Source organism: Cygnus olor, chromosome 24 (assembly GCF_009769625.2).
Source record: "Cygnus olor isolate bCygOlo1 chromosome 24, bCygOlo1.pri.v2, whole genome shotgun sequence".
NCBI classification, from domain to species: domain Eukaryota; kingdom Metazoa; phylum Chordata; class Aves; order Anseriformes; family Anatidae; genus Cygnus; species Cygnus olor.
This window is the reverse complement of record NC_049192.1, coordinates 116338-137322: the sequence shown is the minus strand read 5'-3', so window position 1 is coordinate 137322 and position 20985 is coordinate 116338. Positions and strand designations below refer to the sequence as shown.

Below are 20985 nucleotides of genomic sequence, written 5' to 3'. Positions count from 1 at the left end.
GCGGGCCGGCGGAGCGCTCAGGGTGGCGGCGGCCTCAGCAGGCGGCGGGAGCCCGAGGGCGGCTCTCCGCGGGGGCCGGGCCCGCTGCCGGCAGGGCGCTGTTCCCCGGCGCCGGTGCGAGGAGGCCGGGCGCGGGGCGTGCAGTGGGGCCCGGCCGGCAGCCGCCGCGGTGTGGGGCGCGCCGGGGCAGCAGAAGGACCGTTCGGGGGGGAGGCGGCGGGCCCTGCCGCCTTTCCCTGCGCGTGCGCGCGGTTAAATCCCTCTGCCCTCTCGACGTAGCACAGAACGCGTGCTTCCAGGGTTGAGAGGCTGATGTGTGAAGTCCAAGGATAGCGGGGAAATGGCCGAACTCCTTACAATAGCTTTCCTCACACGCTTCAACTAAGGTCCCCTAAAGTTCATCTTCCAATCACTAATACTTCCACTTTTCTTCTCAAAACTTCACCAGAAATGCTGTCTCTGTTGTCAAAATCTTAGATCTTTCTCTTACGTTTTTTTTTTTTTTCAGCTGCTATTTTCTTTCAAACAGTCTTAGAAAGTAAGAGTTTGAAGCCGCTTGCAGGTCTTTGACAAATGAGCTCGAAGTAAGGTAGAGTCTCTTGAGAGGTGGGTTTTCTATGCTAAGCATTTCCTCTCAGTGTTTAATGAATAGAGCGGCCATTTCCTGTTTTGTGCTGTATTACTGTAACTAGAGTTTCACCTATCCAGTTCTGTGTTTTGGAATTAGTTTTGCTCAAGATGTGTATGGAAACTTCCTAAGCCTTTTTCCACAGATGCTTAGGTTTTGTTATTCTGAATGCAATTGCACTCGTCTAGCAATTCAGTAATACTGGAAGATGTTGAAGATGGTTTCTGTTTTCCCTCACTTTGTTGTTTATTTTTGGCTGCTTTAAAGACTGGCAGCTTTTTTGGAAAACCATCCCAAATAGTTTATTGTCATTACAACTGCTGAGTTTCATTAGGAATCTCTTGTTCCATTAGCAATTAAATATACTTTTTTGTTGTTTTTAAAGAAGCATTCAACCTACTCTAAGCATACCTCTGCCATTTTCCTTCTTTTATTTGGAGTGATGCTGTGCTGAATGGTACTGACTTACCAGGTCCATCATATTCCTCCTAAGTTACCGAAATCAGGAGTCCATTTGAAGAGACAAAATAACTTAATGGCAATTCATTATCCCCTGATATTTGAAGCAATAAAAAAATCTAAAAGGAGGAACAGTTTTGCATTGTCTCATGAGGACAAAATAGATAGCTTTTGAAAAATTTCTCAACTAATTTTCATGCTTGCTCTCCCAAACGGTTTAGAAGCAGGGCATTCAGCCTTCATAAATAGTAGATCTCCATGCTGCATAAATCTTGCAGTGAATGAAATCCACTGCAAGATCCATCCGTCCAGTTGAACTGATGATAACTATATCTTCCTATGATGATAAATATGTTTATGCTAGCTGTTTCAACTGGTGCCCTGAATAGTGACTTCAATTTGATATTCATTCTACGTGGCTGGGTTTTTCTGGTCATTTATTGTTGCAGATACATTTATTTTAACTTTTCATTGCTTCTGGAAGAGAAGTCATTTGCAATGAAAAGAACGTATTCTCTTGATATCTAGCTCTTTTGTCTGTAGTCATGAAATGTGAGATCGTGCCATGTGGATTTGATTCAATCCTTTTGTGATTATTTTTTTCTCAAAAACATTTCAGATATGATGATTTAGGTACTTCTGCATTGTTATTTCTCTAAACTGTGTTACCAGGGGCCCCCTATGGCAAAGGGGCCAGCAAACAGTCCATGCAGAAAATGTAAGCTTGTGAACTTCAGCATTTGTCCCACTCCCCTCACTCGGTCTCTTGACCAAAAGTTCTTGTAGAAAGAACCACAGAATGTGTCTTCTTCCTGAAAGCAGATCAAATGATCATCTGTCAAAAACTTTCCTTTAGAGTTCCACAATTTCTCATAGAGCTCTGATCAGGATTTTTAGACTCAACATCTGAATCCAGCAAAGTTCATTCCTAAGAGTTCGCAGGCAGTTTTCAGTAGCCAGGGAGCTGCGAAGATTTTTTTTTTTCTCAATGTAAAATTAAAAATCTGGATTTGAATAAACAGTATATGTAAATTTCCATTGTTGCAAATTGCAAGCCAGGTTCCAAGGGCAAGAAATTGAATTTACCTTTTAGTTTTAATTTAGCTGTTGATAAAACCTTTCAGTCTAGGAGGGAATGGAGAAAGGAATAGTGCAAGCAGGAAACACCTCTGCCTATATTAATACCTTTGGCTTCACTGGGTGGACATTAAAGGGAGGGTCGCACTATCTATACTGAGCTCTGCCATATATCCCTGCATGACCCAGTGCAGCTCACTTAACCTGTGAGACATGGTTTGTCTCATCTGCTTTTTGTGTGTACTCTTTGTGGCAGGGACAGTTACACAGTATGTGCATGTAGCAAAGAGGAGGAAGATCTTAATTCTGCTTGGTGCCTTTATTTTGGGTAGAGGTAACCAGGATTAAAATTAAATGTGGTCTTTCAGATAAGTGTTTTTTTTTTTTTAAGAAAGTGGAGCTCATTGCAAGCTCATGATAGCAAAACAAATTCAAGAGAGCCAAGGGAGAATCTGAGTGAATATATGGGAGGAGCTGTGGGGGACAGGATCCCTTTATTTTGGAGGGGAGAGCTGATTAGAACTGTTTCCTGACTAGATTCAATATTTTCTACCTTAATTACCAAAGAAAAGAAACGGAGGCACAAAACAGATTTAATTAAGATAGCACTTTTTTTTTTTTTCCTTTTTTCCTTAACTTTCCGTGTTGATGTCTACCCATGGATAATGGGTACATGGTCACTACCCACTTGAATTCTGACAACAGTAATGCTTTTCACCACAAAGTTCTTAGCTTCTCTAGAAAATACTTGACAGCTTCCTCCTGCAGGGTCCCCATGAACAGGAAAAGTCAAATAAGTATGAGCTATGCTGGCAGCTCATGACGTTATAGGACCACAAAAGATCTGTGAGCAAACTATGCAAGGCTGGCTTACAGGGCCAGACTTCCTTTGCTCTCTGTGTTGCTACCAGCTCAGTCACAGAGCCTCAGTCACAGTCCCAGGATCTGAACCTCAGGATGTTGTGTCACAGTAAGTTGGCCCTTGTCACTAGCTGGCTTGGACAAAATGTGGGACAGAAACCAACAGTCTTTTTGCAGCCTTTTCTTCAGAACTGATGCTAATAACAAAACAGAAATCGTTATTCAGGGCTCACTAGGTCCACGTACCTCTCTTTATTCCATCCTCACGCAGCTGTCATTTTAGATGACTTGATGGTGTTGGTCAGATTTGCACGTCTGTGCTGCCCTTTGCATTTTACAATGCGACAGCACCCTCTTCTGGCTGTTTCCTGTTGGTCGAAACAGCCGATCAGGCAGCAAAATCAATGTCAGGCAGCAGCACCAGCTCTTTGTCACAGGATCCTCAGCGCTTTGCAAAGGAAGGAATAAAAGCGAGGGCAGGAGAAGTTAGCAGGCTTGGCAAAAGGGAGAAAAAAAGGGTATCTGATGTGCAATACTGCCGTCTTGATGTACCTGCAATAAGTATTAATACTGTAAAAACGACTGGGAAAGCTGCCTCACTTCAGGTATGTAGAGTTCTATCTCAAATCCAATGTATTTCTTGCTCTAAAAGTAACAATATCTGTCATTCCACTTCATTTTCTCTGCTTTTTTTTTTTTTCTTTTTTCTTTCTGATAATCAGCGGCTATGCAACCTTTATTATTATTATCAAGTTTGTGACTTCTAAGATTTCTATCCATGAAGTGATATTTGAGAAAAACTACAAAGGTGATTAATATTTTCATTTCATGGGTTATTATGGAACAAATCAATATCATTTTAGGTAAGGACTGATTCATGATATTTTTGTGAATAGGATTATCAAACTGTGAAGTAAATATTTAATCGGTAGACAATTCACAATGTTATTTCATGAGTTGCATTAGTCAGTTATGTTTGGTGTGGAGACTGACATTTTGTTTCTATCTTGAACATGTCCAGCTTCAAAATCCATGCATTGTATCTCACTCAGCTTTTGCTTTATATTATGAAGTGTCTTCTGCCTTGTAGGTTTTTACATAGTATTTATTGGATGAAACAAGCAAATGGATATTTGTAACAACTTTCTAATCTGGAAATTTATTTGCAGTTAGATTTGAAATTATGTAGATCCTGGGACAAAGACTATTTCTTTTTGGTTCTTTTCTCATTACAGAGTATGCTGGGAAACTTTTGAAAGAAGAAGTGTTATCCAACTGTAGCACTAGATATTTAAATACTACTAAACATGTATTTTTATTTTATTTGTAATGAGAGATGGATAAGAAACCATTCTTGCTTTAGCAAGTGATGTTTAATTTAATTTATTAAAAGAAAGTCTGAGACTGCAATCTCATAAAGATCATTTCTAAACTGACTTTAGAATTAAAACAGTTTAAATGTTTGCCTACAGGCCTGAATTTTCTTCTTCTTCTAGGTCTGATCTACTCCTCTTAGTCTGTTTTTTGCTGTCTTTGAAAGTATTATTTGCTAAGCTATAAACTTTTGAGAGATTAAGATGTCACACTACTGTTTTTTTTTCCTTTTTTTTTTTTTTTCTGGTGTTGAAATCATTCCTGTGTTTTACAAGCATGTGCTGTAATTACTTCAATTTTATGATTTATGAACAGAAAAAATTTCATGCTCATGCTTCTTAGCTGTGCACACAATTGTTCAGATTTCCTCTTTTTGAGCTTTCTATGTATGCTAAGTTCAAATTCCCCATGCAAGGTCCAAAATAGCCCTTCAGAGAAGCGTACGCCAAGGAATGAGGAGGAGTTCCCTTAAATTTTATTTTTCTTTCATTGCTTAAATGTGTGATATAAATGGAACTACAGCTGACTTTAAATTGCAAGCAAACAGCCCAGGAACCATATTGGACTCCCATTCTGACAGGGACACTGAAACTTGCATCACCCCATTGGCATCTGTGTTGCTGTTTCCATTTCCACTGAGTAATTGCTGGAATGCTAGGCCTGGCAACACTGCATCTGTCTCACAATGAGGCTCAGGAATTGTTCACTGGGGTACAAAGGAGGTCAGAAGGCATGGTACTTCTCCAACTGAGCAAATAGCCTGCTCCTTTCTTTCCTTCCATACTTTTTAATTTATTATTTTTAATATTTTACTTGCTTTGCATTGGGAGTTCCATGACACGTCAATCTGCAAAGCTTGTATGAAACTGTTGAGAACTATGGCTGGATTCTCCGACAACTGTACTGTGCCAGTTTTCTCTACTTATGAGTGTCCAAAATTCCATGTGACTCAAATCCTGGCCTACCTCAAAGAGCTGCTTTTCAGAAAAAAAAAAAAGTAAGTTTTTAAAATCACAGAATCCTGTAAACTATGTCATTTCTACAGCAAGTGTCATCTGGATATTATTTCTGGCATTATTTCTGCCCTTAATAGCAAAAATGGGAATGAGGATAGAAGCCTATACAATTTTTGTTTTCTGTTCTCTCTGAATAAGCAGCTCTTAATCCCATTTTGGCTTTTTGATTGCCTACTCCCAACCATCCACTGAACAGATGAGAAGCGTTATCCCACTACAGTTATCTAACACGTTTTCTCTGCAGGTTCCTTATGTTCTTTGGACCTGATTTCTGTCTACTCCATTTGTGTGGGTGGCACACTTCCACTTTGATTCAAGAACACTTTCTACTAAGGTAAGTTCCTCAGCAAGGTGCAGATGAATGGTCCTTATTATTTGTAAAAATGACTGTCCCATGTGTGAGTTCAGTGAACAGGATATACCTACAGAAAGACTGACAATGACGTAGTTTGCAGGCTTATGTAAGCAGTCATGGCATGCACACACTCTTACGTGTGATTGCATGTGAGCCAAATGAAGCATTTCCAATAAACTTGCCCTAGCCAAAGGAAAAACGGAAACAAGGTTCTGTATCATAGCTGAATTCCCTGCTGTCATCTGTAACTCAAAGAATGTGCTCCCCTCCAGAAAGTCAAAGTAGACAAACAGATATTTAATAGAGGCTGGAGCTGGCTTGGGGGCTGCTTGCAATCACTTTTGCCATAGAAACATCCAGTTCTCGAAAGCAGAGTGTTTCCTGGTCTTGGGATGAAGCAAAGCACTGCCCAGAAATGAAATGTCTCTGATTAATGTTGCCCCTGGACAAGAAGTGACTGTTACAAAAAACAAGTTTAGTTGGTTTTGCTACACATTAAACAGTAGTATGTTGTAGGCAGTTGACACTGATAGGTCTGTGAAACAGCTATAACAAAATTTAATGAACACCCACAAAATGTTTTAATAAGAAGATGCTTTGTTTCCCAGGAAACCTGGGTTAAAGGGTAGTAACATTATCTGCCAAGCTGAAAAATACTAAGAAAAAATAGGTTATCAAAATTATTGCTCAAGGTTTATTTAGAAGGATTTTTTCTACTATGTGTGATGTCTGAGATAATTTTGAGATAATCTAGCTTACTGAGTCAGCTAGAGGTGAGATGCTCTTCCTGAAGTTCAACATATTTTGTTACTGCCCATTTGCTCTTTCATACATGACCCTTAGAATCTCCCTCTGTGTTGTCTTTTGAGACTTATTGTGTTGAAGCAGTAAATATTTTTCACTGACCTGGAAGTGGACAATCTGAACGTGCTTTTTTTTTTTTCTTTTCTATTTTGTTCTTTTGTTTTCCTGTTATCTTTACTTCTATGTGGCATGTTGAAAAAAATAATTGTGCCTGAGGTTCCTTCCACCACTGATAAGAATGCCCTGTTCAACCTGAACCCTATCACTCCATAAGCAAACAGTGTGCTGCTTTTCACTTTGAAACTAAAAATATGTAGAAATAAGTGACCTTACTGTATGCATTGCTGGAAAAAAAAACATAAAGAAAAATCCTCACCTGTACACCTCATTATTAAGTAAGGCCATAACATTCCTGTAATATAATGTCCTAAAATACATTCTCATAGTATCCAAATCAGCTAATACTTTGGAATTGCAAAGAATATGGCTCAAACATCAAGGACAAAAAATCATTTTATTCTTCAGATATGTTCCATTGGCCATGGTGTAGAATGTGATAAAAGTACAAATAAAAATATAGTACATACACACTTGTATATACTTTTCTCCTATGTTTATAGTCTTCCCAGTGTGAAGGACTGACATTATAATTCTCATTCTTGCAGACTGAATACCTTCAGGTACTGCCAGTGCTTCTTTTTCTTAATGCCCAGTGACCCATGAAAAGGCTGTTTTTCCAGAGCTTTCAGCTTTCATTTGTTCACTTATTCTGGGCTCAGGATGGTTTCTCAGATCTATAAGGCATGTATCACAGTCAGAGTGAAATCATGAAATAGGAGATGTTCTGGAGAGACTGGGCTACTGGAGTGTTCCCACAATTGTGAGATCATGAGAACTTTTCCTAGCTCAGCCTTGAGGTTTACTCTGATGAAAATCTGTTCCTCTCTTTAGGGAATTAAAGTCTAATACAAAAGATGAGTGAGTTATTTCACGATGGCCTGGGAATGTCTATTAGAGAAAGCCTATAAAAAGCTTTGCTAATCTCTGTGCTGCATGCCATTATCTAGAGGAGGGTGCATAGTTCTGCTTGTTGCCTGGGTAGCAACAGGGTTCCTTTACTGTCTCAGGAGAAATCTGTGATAATGTAAGGTACTGCATGCATTTCCAGCCACTCCAGGAATATGCCTGGGGCAATTTCTTGGGGGCCAATGTAATTTCATGCAATGAGCACAGAGGTCCCGAAGGCCCCAACTCACAAGCTGCGCCACAGGATGGAACGTGCTGTTGCTGCTGTCTCGATTTGAAAATTGTTTGAGCCCAGTAGGAAAGTGAAACTGGTCCAAAGGGCAATGGAAAGTGTGTGTCTCAGGATCCAGGATGCTTACTAGACAGGTTTGAAACTACACATTTCTGTGGTACTTCAAAAATGTGTCATGACTGGAATGTGAAACAGGAGAACTGACTGGTGGAATTGGCCACATATTTTCTGCATTTCGCTTTATTGCCACAAAGGACAGTGGTGATTTGTAACATGATGAGAAATAAAATTTCCACCAGTGAGTTCTGTAAGTTGTATCAGCTCCTGGGGAGTGAACAAGCAATGTATTGCCTGGCATGCTCCCACCAACAGACTCTGGCTTCAGTTCAGACCTATTTCCAATTGCGTAATTATTCTAGCAATGGAAGATGAAGACCATAAGCAGCAGGGATTGAGTAACACTTGTAGGGTTTGCATCTCATTATAATAGTGGATGAGGTTGCCCAGTAAGCATCAGAAATCCTTAGAGAGAAGTGTCTGCATCCACAGAACTACTTTGAGGTAGCAATTGATGCAAGTATAGACATTTATTTTGATTTCACTGGATAATTACAGCAGCACAAGGTAATATATGAACTGTAGAAGGTGCACAGTATCACTGAGAAATGCTCAATAAAACCCAGGGCAGATGGATATCTGAACATGAATTGTTTCCTGTCTTAATGTAAAATTATTAAACAGAAGAAAATAAAGGGAACTGAAAAAGTCTAGTAAGCCTTTATGTATGTATATATATATTTCAATGAGTGCTTGACAGCTTTCGTTCTTTATTAACCTCTAAATCACATAGACAATATTTTGGAGTTAAAAAGCTGCAACATTAGTAGCATTTTGTTATTGTTATGTGTGGGGGACCACCAAGCTGCATGCTGTACCATCATTACAGAAATGTGATTTTTCTCTTGGCAGAGAAAAGCTCTACCTATGTTGTATCAGAAAAATATTTGGACATAGAGTTATCTAAGAGAAGTTTTGGTTTCTTTTACAAGGAATCTTCAGTCCAACAGGTTGATGGTAAATGACTTTATTCATTTTTGGGGAGATTTCTCTGTTCTACAGGCTGGATAATGGTAATGGCTCCACTGCCAGTAGCTTGACTATAGTTAGCCACGTGAAGGACAGGCAAGAGCAGAATCCTTCTCCTCCTCACTCATAGAGTAGATTTCTCTGCTTGGCTGCATGTTGACTTGAATGGTTTCTACACATAAGATACCTTCAGAGTGTAGGTACTTGGTAGATCTGAGGCTATAGGCAGAGATAACATTCTACTCCTTGAACCAGGCAGCTTCTTTACAAGCTTTATGAATCTTGTGGGAATTTTGTGGTTCAGAGTTTAAGCACCAACTAAATGTAGGTATTTGCAGGATGAGCTGTTGCTGAGGAACAGAATCTCAGACTGAGGTGTCTAAATAGGTTTTATGAATTTTGCCCTGAGTTACTCTTCTGCTAGGACAAAATAGAAGGGAAAGGTTTAATATGAGCTTCATTCTGTCATGTAAATGCTTGCATCTAGAATAAAATGAAACGGTGCAGAGTTTTACATTTATCTTGCATAGACGTTTGCAAGGAAGCATAGGAATGGAGAAGAGGAAGAACTCTTAAAAATGATTTTTTTATTGTCTCCCACAGACATGGCCAGCTTCAACTCTAGTTGGGCTTTGGCCACACGAATTTTCTCCCTACAAACACGAACAGCATCCCTGTATTCCTTCCTCGTTGCCTGACCCTCCTTCCAGCAGCCATACACTTTCTTTTTTTGCCTAAGCTCTAGTAGAAGATCCCTGGTATGCCAGGCCAGCCTTTTGCCCCGCCTGCCTGACTTGTGATATTTTGGAATAGCCTGATCTTGTGCTTTTAGGAGGCAGTGCTTAAAGATTGACCAGCACTGATGGACGTCAATGCCTTCAAAAGCAGTTTTCCAGGGGACCTTGCTGACTAGTTCCCTGAGCAGCCTGAAGTCTGCTTTCCCCATATCCAGGGCTGAAGTTTTGATGGCAGTTTCCCTTCTGTCACCATAAATTCTAAACTCAAACACTTCATGGTCACTATGACCGAGACGGCCGCCAATTGCCACGTCTCCCACAAGACCCTCTCTGTTCTCCAGCAACAGATCTAGGAGGGCACCTTTCCTAGTTGGCTCCCTTAGCGCCTGCACCAAGAAGTTATCATCTAGGTTCTAGATGAACCTCCTGGACTTGTTTGTGTCAGCTGTGTGGTGATCCAAGTTGACATCTGGCAAGTTGAAATCCCCCATAAGGACAAGGGGAGTTCTCAAGGGATCTCAAGAGATCTCAAGGCATCTCTTAGTTCTGCAAAGAATAATTCATCAGCGTTGTCGTCCTGGCCAGGTGGTCTGTAATAGACTCCCACAACGACATCCCCTTTATTTATTCGTCCCTTAATCCTTACCCAGAGGCTCTCAACTTTGCTATCGCCAACTTGAAGTTCCACACAGTCCAGCCCATGCTTCACATGCATTGCCACCCCGCCTACCCTGCCTGTCCCTCCTGAAGAGCCTGTAACCATCTATTGCAACACACCAGCCACAGGACTCATCCCACCAGCTTTCACTTATGCCAATGATGGTGTAGCTGTGGGACTGGGCCAAGACTTCTAGCTCATCCATTTTATTCCTCATACTGCGTGCGTTTGTGTAGAAGCACTTCAAATGCGCCTCCCTACATGCAGCACCTTGTGGAGCCAACCGAAGGACCTCACTAGCACACAGTCCCTCTGATTCTAGCACACCATCCCTTAGCTCATCACCGGTGTGCCTGGTTTTATACCCTTCCCCTTTCGACTCTAGTTTAAAGCCCTATCTATCAGCCCTGCCAACTCCTGAGCAAAAATCCTTACCCCTCTCTGAGAGAGGCGCATCCCATCTGGTGCCAGCGGGCCCGGTGTTGCATAGACCTTCCCGTGATCGAAAAACCCAAAGTTCTGCTGGTTGCACCAGTCCCAAAGCCACATGTTAATGTGATGAGTCTGCTTGTCAGCATCAGTCCCCCCCCTATCGGAAGGACAGAGGCAAACACAACCTGTGCCCCTGATCCTTTAAGTAGTCGCCCCAAAGCCCTAAAGTCCCTTTTGATCGCTCTTGGACTTCTCATTGCTACCTCATCATTACCAGCCTGAAAGACCAGTAGCGGGTAGTAGTTGGTGGGCCGTACCAGGCGCTTGACTTTCTTAGCGAAGTCTCTCACCCGAGCCCCAGGGAGGCAACAGACTTCCCTGTGGGTTGGGTCCGGTCGGCATATTGGGCCCTCTGTCCCTTTCAAATGGGAGTCCCCCATGATAATAACCCTTCTTTCTTTTTTGACAGAAGATGTAGCAATGCACGGGGTAGGTTGCCTTGCCTTAGGCATCCTCTCCAACTGGGACAGGCTTTCACCTACTTCGTTGTTCTGACTGTCGTGTTCTAGACCCTCATACCTGTTATATAAGGGTAGATGGGAAGGTGAGGTGGGCAGGGACAGGGCTCGCCTACCACCCCGAACAGGAACCTGCCTCCATTCCCCCCCTAGGCCTAGGTCTCCTCCTACTGCCTGGCAGGATGAGGGAACTTTTGTCTTCTGCGTAGCAGGAGACACTTGTGCTGTGGCAGGCTCCTGAGTCTGTCTCAGAGAGGGCAGAGTACACCTCCACCAGTCAATTTCCCTCTCTGACTCCCTGATGCTCCTGAGCCTGCTCACCTCCTCCCGAAGCTCCGCCACCTGGCTGAACAGCTCTTCAACCTGGGCACACCTTCCACAGGCGTACCCCTTGCTGCTGTTGTCGGATACCAACAGAAGACTCGGGAACACCCTGCAGCCCAAGACCTGGAGGGTGGTGTGTTTCCCTGAGCCCTCCGTCTGAGTAACCACATCGGTGACTGCGGCTGGAGGGGCCGCAAGAGATGCGGAGGCCGTGGTTTTCTGCCTGGTTGATACCACGGCCAGGTTCCTCGCAAACAGGTTACAAGTACCGAAGGGAAGGGGCACTGCCTGCGCGAACTGCCGCACCCCGCCCTTCTGACGTGCCACGCCCTGGTCGCCCGTGCTCCTTAGGGGCTGCTTTTGAACGGCCGGGGAGGGGGCGCTGCTGCCTCCGCCTACGCCTCGTCAGCCTCCCTCGTGAGGGCTGCCGGGTCCTGGCGGCTCCCTCGACAGCTTCGAGTGGTCTCGATGCCGAAAAAAAGCCCTGCCCGCCTCGATCCCCCGCTCCGCTGCAGAACGCGTCTGCTCCGGAGCCGACCGCCTCCAGTATGAAGCTAGAAAATAATAGGGGAACTTTAGTCTGGTACCCGGTTTGCTCATAATTTTTAAAAAAGTTAATTTTGATGAAAGAAATGTTTTAAAAGAGGAAAAAAAATCCAGCACGTTTTTATGAAAGCTTTTAAATTATTCAGCAGTAATGGATTTCTCCCATCAACAGCTGTGGGATAGCTGGGCTCTTCCTCAAAAGACCTCTAGTTATCAGAACGCATATTTTTCGGAGTCATGATGTCTAAATAGTTTTCAGAATTAGTCACTAGATGACCTTTAATGTTAGTTAAAATTCTTGTGCTATGGAGATTCACTTACTTCTGAACTTGAAGGGACTACAGCATGAGCAAAAATGTGTGCATAGAGATAGATAACGATGTGAGGGGAAAATATTGCTGCAGAGGACATATTAGCACATGAACACACCTACAACGTGAAAGTGGAGTTTATGCAGGACTTCAGGGGAAAGTACATGAGGGTAAGGAATTAAGACATGAAGCAGAGGAATTATAGGAAATATATTGATGCAATTATACTGTGATACTGTATGTGTACAACAAGAGAAAAATTCTGTCAGGGAGAGCTGCTGATCCTAGCTGCAGCTGCTACTTCTGATTGGAAAGCTGCCATACTTCTAAATAGATTTCAACATTTTCCCAGGTCTCAGAAGTAATAGAAGAGGCCATTAAGAGTGGAATAGGATAATGTGGTTAGCAAAAAAATGAGAAAAAGCTATTGGAAATTCATTACTGTCTTTTGAACTGGAGGGCAGAATTTGAGACACAGTTCTAGCATTTAAATTTGTATGTGTAAAGATGAGTCAAATGACAGGATTTTTCTTTTGAAATCATTCCACAGCTGGATAGGTCAGGCTGTCCTTTATTTCCACTATTCTCACTTATTTTTTTTTTTCCTGTTCACTTTTTAAAACAAACATCACTGAATTCCAGAAGGCTAGTACTAGGGAAGTACTCTCCCTGTCCTTATATTGGCATTCTTATGCTGTTTCTTTAAGCATTTACTGTCAGATGCCAAAAAAGTCGATGGGCTGTTGGTATGACTAGAATGTATGTTTGTATATCTGGCGTTTCTTTCAAGTCAGTTCTGAGAATTTTCACAACTCTGCAAGATGTCTGAAAGAATATTAGTCCACAGCCTGTACTCTTCCATTTCTACCTTTAGTCTGGAAAAAATGAATCCATTTGGTGCCTGAGTTTATTATCTTTTTATGGTCATGCTACTAAATAAGAGTATTAGCTTAAATAGGAAACCTGTTTCAGAAAGGCTGTGCACCTGCACCAGGAAAGCTTCCAGAAACATATGCTATGAGGTGATCTAAGCATGATCATTATTCAGACTGAATAGCTCCTTTAAAAGGGCCACATTTCTTGAAATTGACTCAGGTAGGAAAGTAATTCGAATAGAAAAGTAAGATTTACTTTACCATTTCAGAAAATTTTAATTGTGGCCAACAAGCTACTAAAAATGCAGTAGGTAAAAAATAAAATTTACTTTGGTATATGTATATTAAAAGTTTGGAAGGAAAAGAAGCTGAAAAAGGAAGTAGAATGACTATACCTTTTTTCCAGAATGGTGATGCTCTAAAACCATCTATTTTAAGAAAATAAATCCAGCAACAGCATTACTTCATAAACAGATGGAACGGTCAAGAAAAATTCAGAACATAGAGTAAATGTTGCTATTTTGCATTTTGGGAATAAAACAGGTAATTGCCTGTGGAACTAGTGATAGCTATCATTCAGCAACTTTACAAAAAAAATCACAATGACCATCAGTTTTTCAGTCAAAGCAGTTGTTCAGAGTAGCTTATGTCATAAAATTCTACAGACCTGTGAAAAGATGTTTCAAGTCAAATGCAAAATCCCTTATTTAGTCCCAAAAAAGTGAGAAAAGCACAGACTAGATATTCTGAAGTCACACTAGAGGGCACTTGAGCTGTTTCTTCTAAAGTAATTAGAGGTCAGAATAGCAGGATGCTTACACAGGAGCAACAGTGGACAGAACTGAGCACTGGAATTAGTAGGATTTATAAGTATCATGCTGGGAGAGTAGTTAGTGATCTTTCCCCATTGCCTACTGTGGGCAAGTTGGTATAAATTTCCAGGTGTAATTTTTTCTTATTCGTAATATAAGCAATTAGGAGGAAAAAAATAAAGATTGCTGATAGATTGCAATAGTATTTTGTGCTTGTACATGGATAAATCACAGAAATGTGGAGTATTTTAGGAGTTCAAAATGAAATCTAGTCTGAATTAGAACTAGTTGTCCAAAGAGTTCACAGAATCACAGAATCATTTAGTGTGGAAGAGACCTCCAAGATCACTTTGTCCAACCTATGACCTAACACTAACAAGTCCTCCACTAAACCATATCACTAAGCTCTACATCTAAACATCTTTCAAATACTTAAAAAAAGTATTAAAAAAAAAAAAAAAGTTAAAGTATAAAAACTTGAGCTGCCCTATGGAGTCTGCTCCTGTAGTATTGCTCTTGCTCCAGTTCTGTCCTTTCCCTGTATAGTATGATGCCCTTAAAACTATTGCTATTGTAGAAATGGAACAAATGGTATTTAACAGCATTTCTATAAAGTGTCTGTAATAATCATAGAATGCTTTGGGTTGGAAGGGACATAAAGATCACCTAGTTCCAAAACCCCAGCCATAGGCAGGAACACCCACCACCAGACCAGGTTGCTCAAAGCCCCATCCAACCTGGCCTTGAACACTTCCCGGGATGGGGCATCCACAGCTTCTCTGGGCAACCTGCTCTACTGCCTCACCACCCTCGTAGTAAATAATTTCTTCCTCCTATCAGTCTAAACCTACCCTCTTTCAGTTTAAAGCCATTACCCCTTGTTCTGTCACTACACCCCCTGACAGGGTCCCTTTCCAGCTTTCCTGTAGGCCCCCTTTAGGTACTGGAAGGCTGCAACAAGGTCTCCCTGGAGCCTTCTTTTCTCCGGGCTGAACGACGCCAGCTCCCTCAGCCTGTCTTCGCCAATCCTCTGATCATCCTTTTGGCTCTCCTCTCGACTTGCTCCAACAGGTCCATGTCCTTCTTTTGCTGGGGTATTCCAGGTGGGGTCTCACAAGAGCGAAGTAGAGAGGGAGAATCAACTCCCTCACCCTGCTGGCCATGCTTCTTTTGGTGCAACCCAGGCTACAGTTGGCTGTCTGAGCTGCAAGTGCACTTTGCTGGCTCATGTTGAGCTTCTCATCAGCCAACACCCCCAGGTTCTTCTCACGGATGCTCAATCCATTCTCTGCCCAGACTGTTGTGCACCCAGATGCAGGACCTTGCACTTGGCCTTGTTGAACCTCATGAGGTTTGCACAGGCCCATGTCTCAGACCTGTCAAGGTTGTTCTGGATGGCATCCCTTCCCATCAGTGTGTCAGCTGTACCACGCAGTTTGTTGTCAATGGCAAACTTGCTGAGGGTGCACTCAATCCCACTGCCTGTGTTACCAACAAAAATGTTAAATAGCACAGTCCCAATACTAACCCCTAAGGAACCCCTTTCAGGTTTATTTTATAATAAATGAATTCAAAAATAATTTTATAAAAATAATTTTATAAAAAATAAACTTGAAGACTAAAAAGATAGTACAGGCCGTCCAGTAGACCCCCATGCTTTGTAACTCATTACAGAATTTCAGAGGTTTGGGTAAAAAGTAAAAAGATATCGATCTTCTGCCAAGTTTGGAAAGCACATATACATTTCTTTGGGTAAGGATTTAAGCTTCCACTTCTCTCATTCCTCAAGTATTCATTGTTCTTCAGAAATTAGTGGAATACAGTGGGCTGGGGCACATATCTACTCTTTACTACAGGCATATTGATCTAATCTCTGTATCCACTGTCATTAGAGTACACCAGTAGAAACCCCGATCACCTGAATCCTCCGTGTTTTTATTAGCTTTTGGAAAGCTCCTCTCTTGCAGTTTTTTTGCTGTTCAGTTGAAATGAGAACTTAGAGCATATGGGTAATAAAAATGTCAGATTGTAGTAACCCCATAAATGGTTATGGAGCTATATGCAGGAGAACCTATCTGGCTGCATGCTTAACCTTTTGGGTGCCGAGAGTTACCCCAAGGCCACAGGTAGGCCAATGCTGCTGTAGTTTGATTGCTCTGAGATAAAAACCCCTGTACTTCATTCAAAGCAGTGGTTAAAAAAAAAAAAAGTCTGAAAGTGAATGGGACGTGTAAACGGGGATAAGGTTTAGTACCCTTTTAGACAGAGAATTGGATAAACAAAGAGGAAGGATTTACTTTTGTTGCCTTCTTGTCTCTTTTTTTAAAACCAGCAACTTATTTTTACCAAGCTGAAACAATTAATGTAGTCCCACAAATGCCACCAGACAGAACAATAATTACTGTAATTTCACAAGATGTTTCTCTATATATTTTTCCTTGACTGTTTTGCTCTGTAATTGTACATAACCAGGTATAAAGTTTCTTGTTCCAGAAGACTGTGATCATCTCTTGGCACACTTGTATCACACTTACTAATTTCTAGAATTTATAGTTGAATATGATTGTCATATTCATTTGTGGTCAGTTAGGAACCAGATATCAGAGCTATGTAATCAAGTTCCTCAAATGTACAGCCTACAGAATACTCAGCCACAGGAGTCAGATATTTTCATTAACTCATCTCAACTTATAAAGTACTGGTTATTATTCACTGTTACTGTATTATTATATTGTGTTGATTTATTATATTACTGGACAACTCATGCCATCTGCTTGGGAAAGGGAACTTACCTTTTAGGATTTAATAGTGTTTACCTCTCTAAGTGGGAGTTTTCTTTGTCTCTTATGTATGGTACTGTTTCCCTAAGCTGTGTAGCTGAAGAAAACAAGATAAATCTAAACAAAGATCCGTGATAAGTTATTAGAAGGTCTTTTTCCTTGATTATTTTTTTCACAGTAAAATAAGCTGCATCAATTATCAGTACTTCTTACTGCATACAGGGAAGAATCAAATGCAGTAAATTAAATGGCAGTAAATCTTGTGTTAGCTGATGTTTTCTTTGACAGATGGGTAATGTAATGGAGTCTCTGTAATAAATTTATTGATGACATCAAGGTGCAAAAAGCTGCCAGAATAGTGGAAGACAGAAGTAGAATTGCTGGCAGATTAGGGGAAACCTCTAAAAGAATAGTTGTAACTTTAAAGTGACATGAGGGAATTATTTATTTGTTTATTTATTTTGGAATAAGCATCATAGCATCATCACACACTCAGGATTGGAAATAAATGTCTAGGTAAAATCTGTAGTGAAGAATCAGGGAAAAACTGCAAACTGAGCAGAAAATCTTGTAGGGAAGGAGGCATACGTACTGCTTATTATGGACAGATCACAGTTGGTAAGATGAGCATGATCACTAATACTCATACAGCCTTTCCTGGGTTCTGCTTCCCAGGAAAGATGGGGACTACTCGGGAACAGCCCAGACCAAGTTTCATCTCTCTTATTCCTCTTCTGAATTGTAAATATAAGATAACTCCAGAACATTTCCTTTATATGTCCTACATATGTATCAAATTGTTTCTCTGTGAACTCTGCAAACAAATACTGCAAAGAACATTAATATGGTGCAGCCCAGATGGAGTGGTATCTGACTCTGAATGTAGACAAAAAATACACAAATGACAAAAGTAGGATGAATATAGAAGCTTACTTCCTCATAGCACTGTGCTCAAAATAGTGCTTTCTGTCTTTTTTTCTAGTTGTCTTGTTTCAGTTACTTAGAAATGTAGGAAGCCTAAATTCATTTCACCAATTCTTACAGCTAGCAGTCGAAGGCCTTTTTCACAGGTGTCTTCTGCATTTCTGTAGTAGTTAGATAACTTTTTGTGGATGCTTGTTCAAGGTGGTGATTCAGAATGCCTTTGAGAACATGACTTTGTTTGTGGTATTGTTTGAATGATGTTTGAAATCACAGGATTTCTCTTGCTGCTGATGTTGGCTCATATCTGGTTTTCTTTTTGACTTTCACAGGTCCTTGAGAATTAAGCATTTCTGGCTATTGCCCTGGAATTTGAGATGTTATGGGAGAGTCACTGTTCCCAGATCACCACCAGTTTATCTTTCTACTCACATTTATGTTGAGTGTTTATGTGCCTGTCTTTTGTATACTTCACAGATGTGCCTTGTTGCAAACAGTTCAGTAGATACAGATCAGTCTTTTGTCTGACTTAATATGCTGTTTTAATGCTTTTAAGGTAAAGATGTTTTTTAGTGGTGATATTGGGACCATCTATCATCCTTTCCTGACCTGACTACACAAGTGATAACTGCCTGCTTCTCTTGATCCTGTACAGGGAAGGACATAGATAACCCATCTGAACTGTGCTTATTACTGAACATTTTGAGTTATTTTTTTTCTGAGCAGTAACTTGGGTGTTGTTTTTTTTTTTGGTGATCTCCCTGAATTCTAGATTTAGCTCTGCTATATCTCGGTGGAACCTTAAAGTTTTATGGTTGGACTAGATGATCTTGTAGATCCCTTCCAGCATTGTGTTCCTATGATTCCATGAGAGGTGTTCTTTGGTGAAACTGTTGATCATCGTTTAAGTGTGTATTGTATCCTGCTCAAGAAGCAGCTTTCATATAATGACACCTTGTATAGCAAATGTTTTTAAAACAGTATCCTCTATTTTGTAGGATTTGTTTCTTTCAGGATAACAGGGCCCTCCTATATTTGCAGGGGTTAGGGATTTTTGCTCTTTACAAGAGTTGCAAAGTGTTTACTAAGAATGTAGCTTCCAGTTTAGGCAGGGATACAGTAAAAAGAACCTTGCAACTGAATTTAAGATCCTCCATGGAGAAAAAAATGTCTGGAAGCAGCTTAGTTCTTTGCATTGAACTGTTCAAGTTGAACTTCCAAGTTTCTAATCAAATTCTGAAACCAGATGGAGGGAAAATATGAGGAGTAATACAAAAAGTATGTTGCAGAGAAGATCAAATGGAAGAAAGAAGATGAAAATATTCTCAATTGACTGCAGAGTTCCTTCACAAACAGCTTTATAGGAGCATAACCCTGTTCATAGTGCACCTTTATTTCGTCTGGAGGTGTACATATGAAACAAAATAGCTTTGTGCAGTTGGAGGGAATGCATTGCAATGTTGCTCATGTCAGCATTGAACAGCTCTTTTTTTTTTTTTTTTTTTTGTGTGTGTGTGTGTTACTGATTTAGATACAGTTAACTAACAGGCTTTCTGTGATCTCTGAAGGCTTTGTTTACGGTATCCAGCTGAGAAAAACAAGAATCGAAAGCAAGTGTCTCCTCTGCTGGTAATTTTTTTTTTTTAATTTTACTTTGAAGCAGTAGAATGACTGCTGTGCTCTTGTATGGAAGAGCAAGAGTTAGGAGATCCAACAGTTCAAGAAAGAGAAGGAAAAAAAAATGAAATCACTCAAACGAACAAGATGTGTCCTTATTCAGAGAACGGGAATACCATTCTTTCCTTCTTTGGGGAATACATGAGCAGAAAAATGAACTGAGAGACAATAACATGAGTGTCGTCAAAGTATTCCAAAAAATAGCTGAGACTTGTGCAGATGCCAAGTCTAACTTTGGCTGATTCTCTTTTAGGAATTTTGTAGAGCAATTTTCTGAATTCTATTAATACAACATGCAAATATACTTCAGACACTCTGGGTCTGCGCTGTGGGAGTAAAGTGTTTCTTGGTGATTTTCAGAGGCCAAGAACATGTATGTTTTTTGAAACACAAACTTTAATCATATATGTGAATTGAAGATGGTTAAATGTTACAGCACAGGGAAAGAATCACATAGAATCACAGAATGGTAGGGATTGGAAGGGACCTTGAAAGATCATCTAGTCCAATCCCGAAAGGGGTTGTGAAAGGGGAGTGAAAAGAATATATCGCATAAGTAGAACCAAATGTCAGACTTACAAATAATAAAATGATGAATATTGGTACTTTTTTGGACTACATGCCACAGTCGTGGACAGTAGCAAGAACCTTTGCTGCCTCTGTATCCAGGATTCAGAGTTTTATATAAGCTAGTGTTCTGCCACTATTTGTATCATAACAGCACGCACCATGGTTTGTGCTGCCAGCAATGTGAATGCTGGCATTCACCATTTAAAATAGCAAGAGGTTGCCCCATCAAACACTATCATTTGTTGATAACACATTATACGTTATCATTCTTAACATACCAACTGATATGGTTTAAGGTGGTTAACAGCATATGTATCAAAGATATGGCAGGATGTAAGACCTGCGATACATGTAATTATGATATATGACATATATGATAATGGATGATTGTAATGATACATGCCATGACAGGAAACATCATGAGAGGTGATATGTCCGTGTCTTGTGGTTGATTACTTTCTGCAGCATTTTACTTCCTGTTGCGGTAGGTGTGTGTTATGGAAGTGAACATACATTGCTGTGTTCTTCTTTGTAATCCATAATGACCTCTTTCCAGTGTTGAGGTGAATTTGTCTTCCCAAACATGAATTTGGGAATATATCCTCAAGCCTCAGTTCAGTTATGAAAACATGGTATTTTTGGTCATGTAATGAATAATATTGTATTCTAATTGCTTTCACTCTAAGCGTGTTCCAGAAGACAAAGATTTGTCTGAATATCTTTGATCTGTGAGTTCCAGAGGCTAATCAAATCTGTTATTGTGGGATTATGCCCATAACTTAATAAATGATAAATTGCAGTTGACTCTTGGTGACCTCAAAGCTGTCTTGATTAGGATAATTTAATATTTCAGTTGTTGGTTAGAATCTTGTTTCCTGCTGTATTCTTTGTTATTCTTCGTTTTTC

At 40.6% G+C, this 20985-nt stretch overlaps 1 protein-coding gene across 47 annotated transcripts in view; it reads left to right on the top strand.

The window, feature by feature from the left end:
* Positions 1–20985, top strand: part of LOC121059350 — a 143204-nt gene that overhangs the window by 25920 nt on the left and 96299 nt on the right. For 3 of the 47 annotated variants that reach the window (XR_005814529.1, XR_005814526.1, XR_005814541.1), the window contains exons 1-2: positions 2088–3630; positions 5660–5749. The gene's annotated coding sequence lies outside the window, so the exon portion shown is untranslated. Of the gene's footprint in view, positions 1–208; positions 3631–5659; positions 5750–18164; positions 18339–20985 lie in introns of those variants that run through there. The other 44 variants (XR_005814506.1, XR_005814540.1, XR_005814543.1 and 41 more) reach the window with 35 other exon arrangements.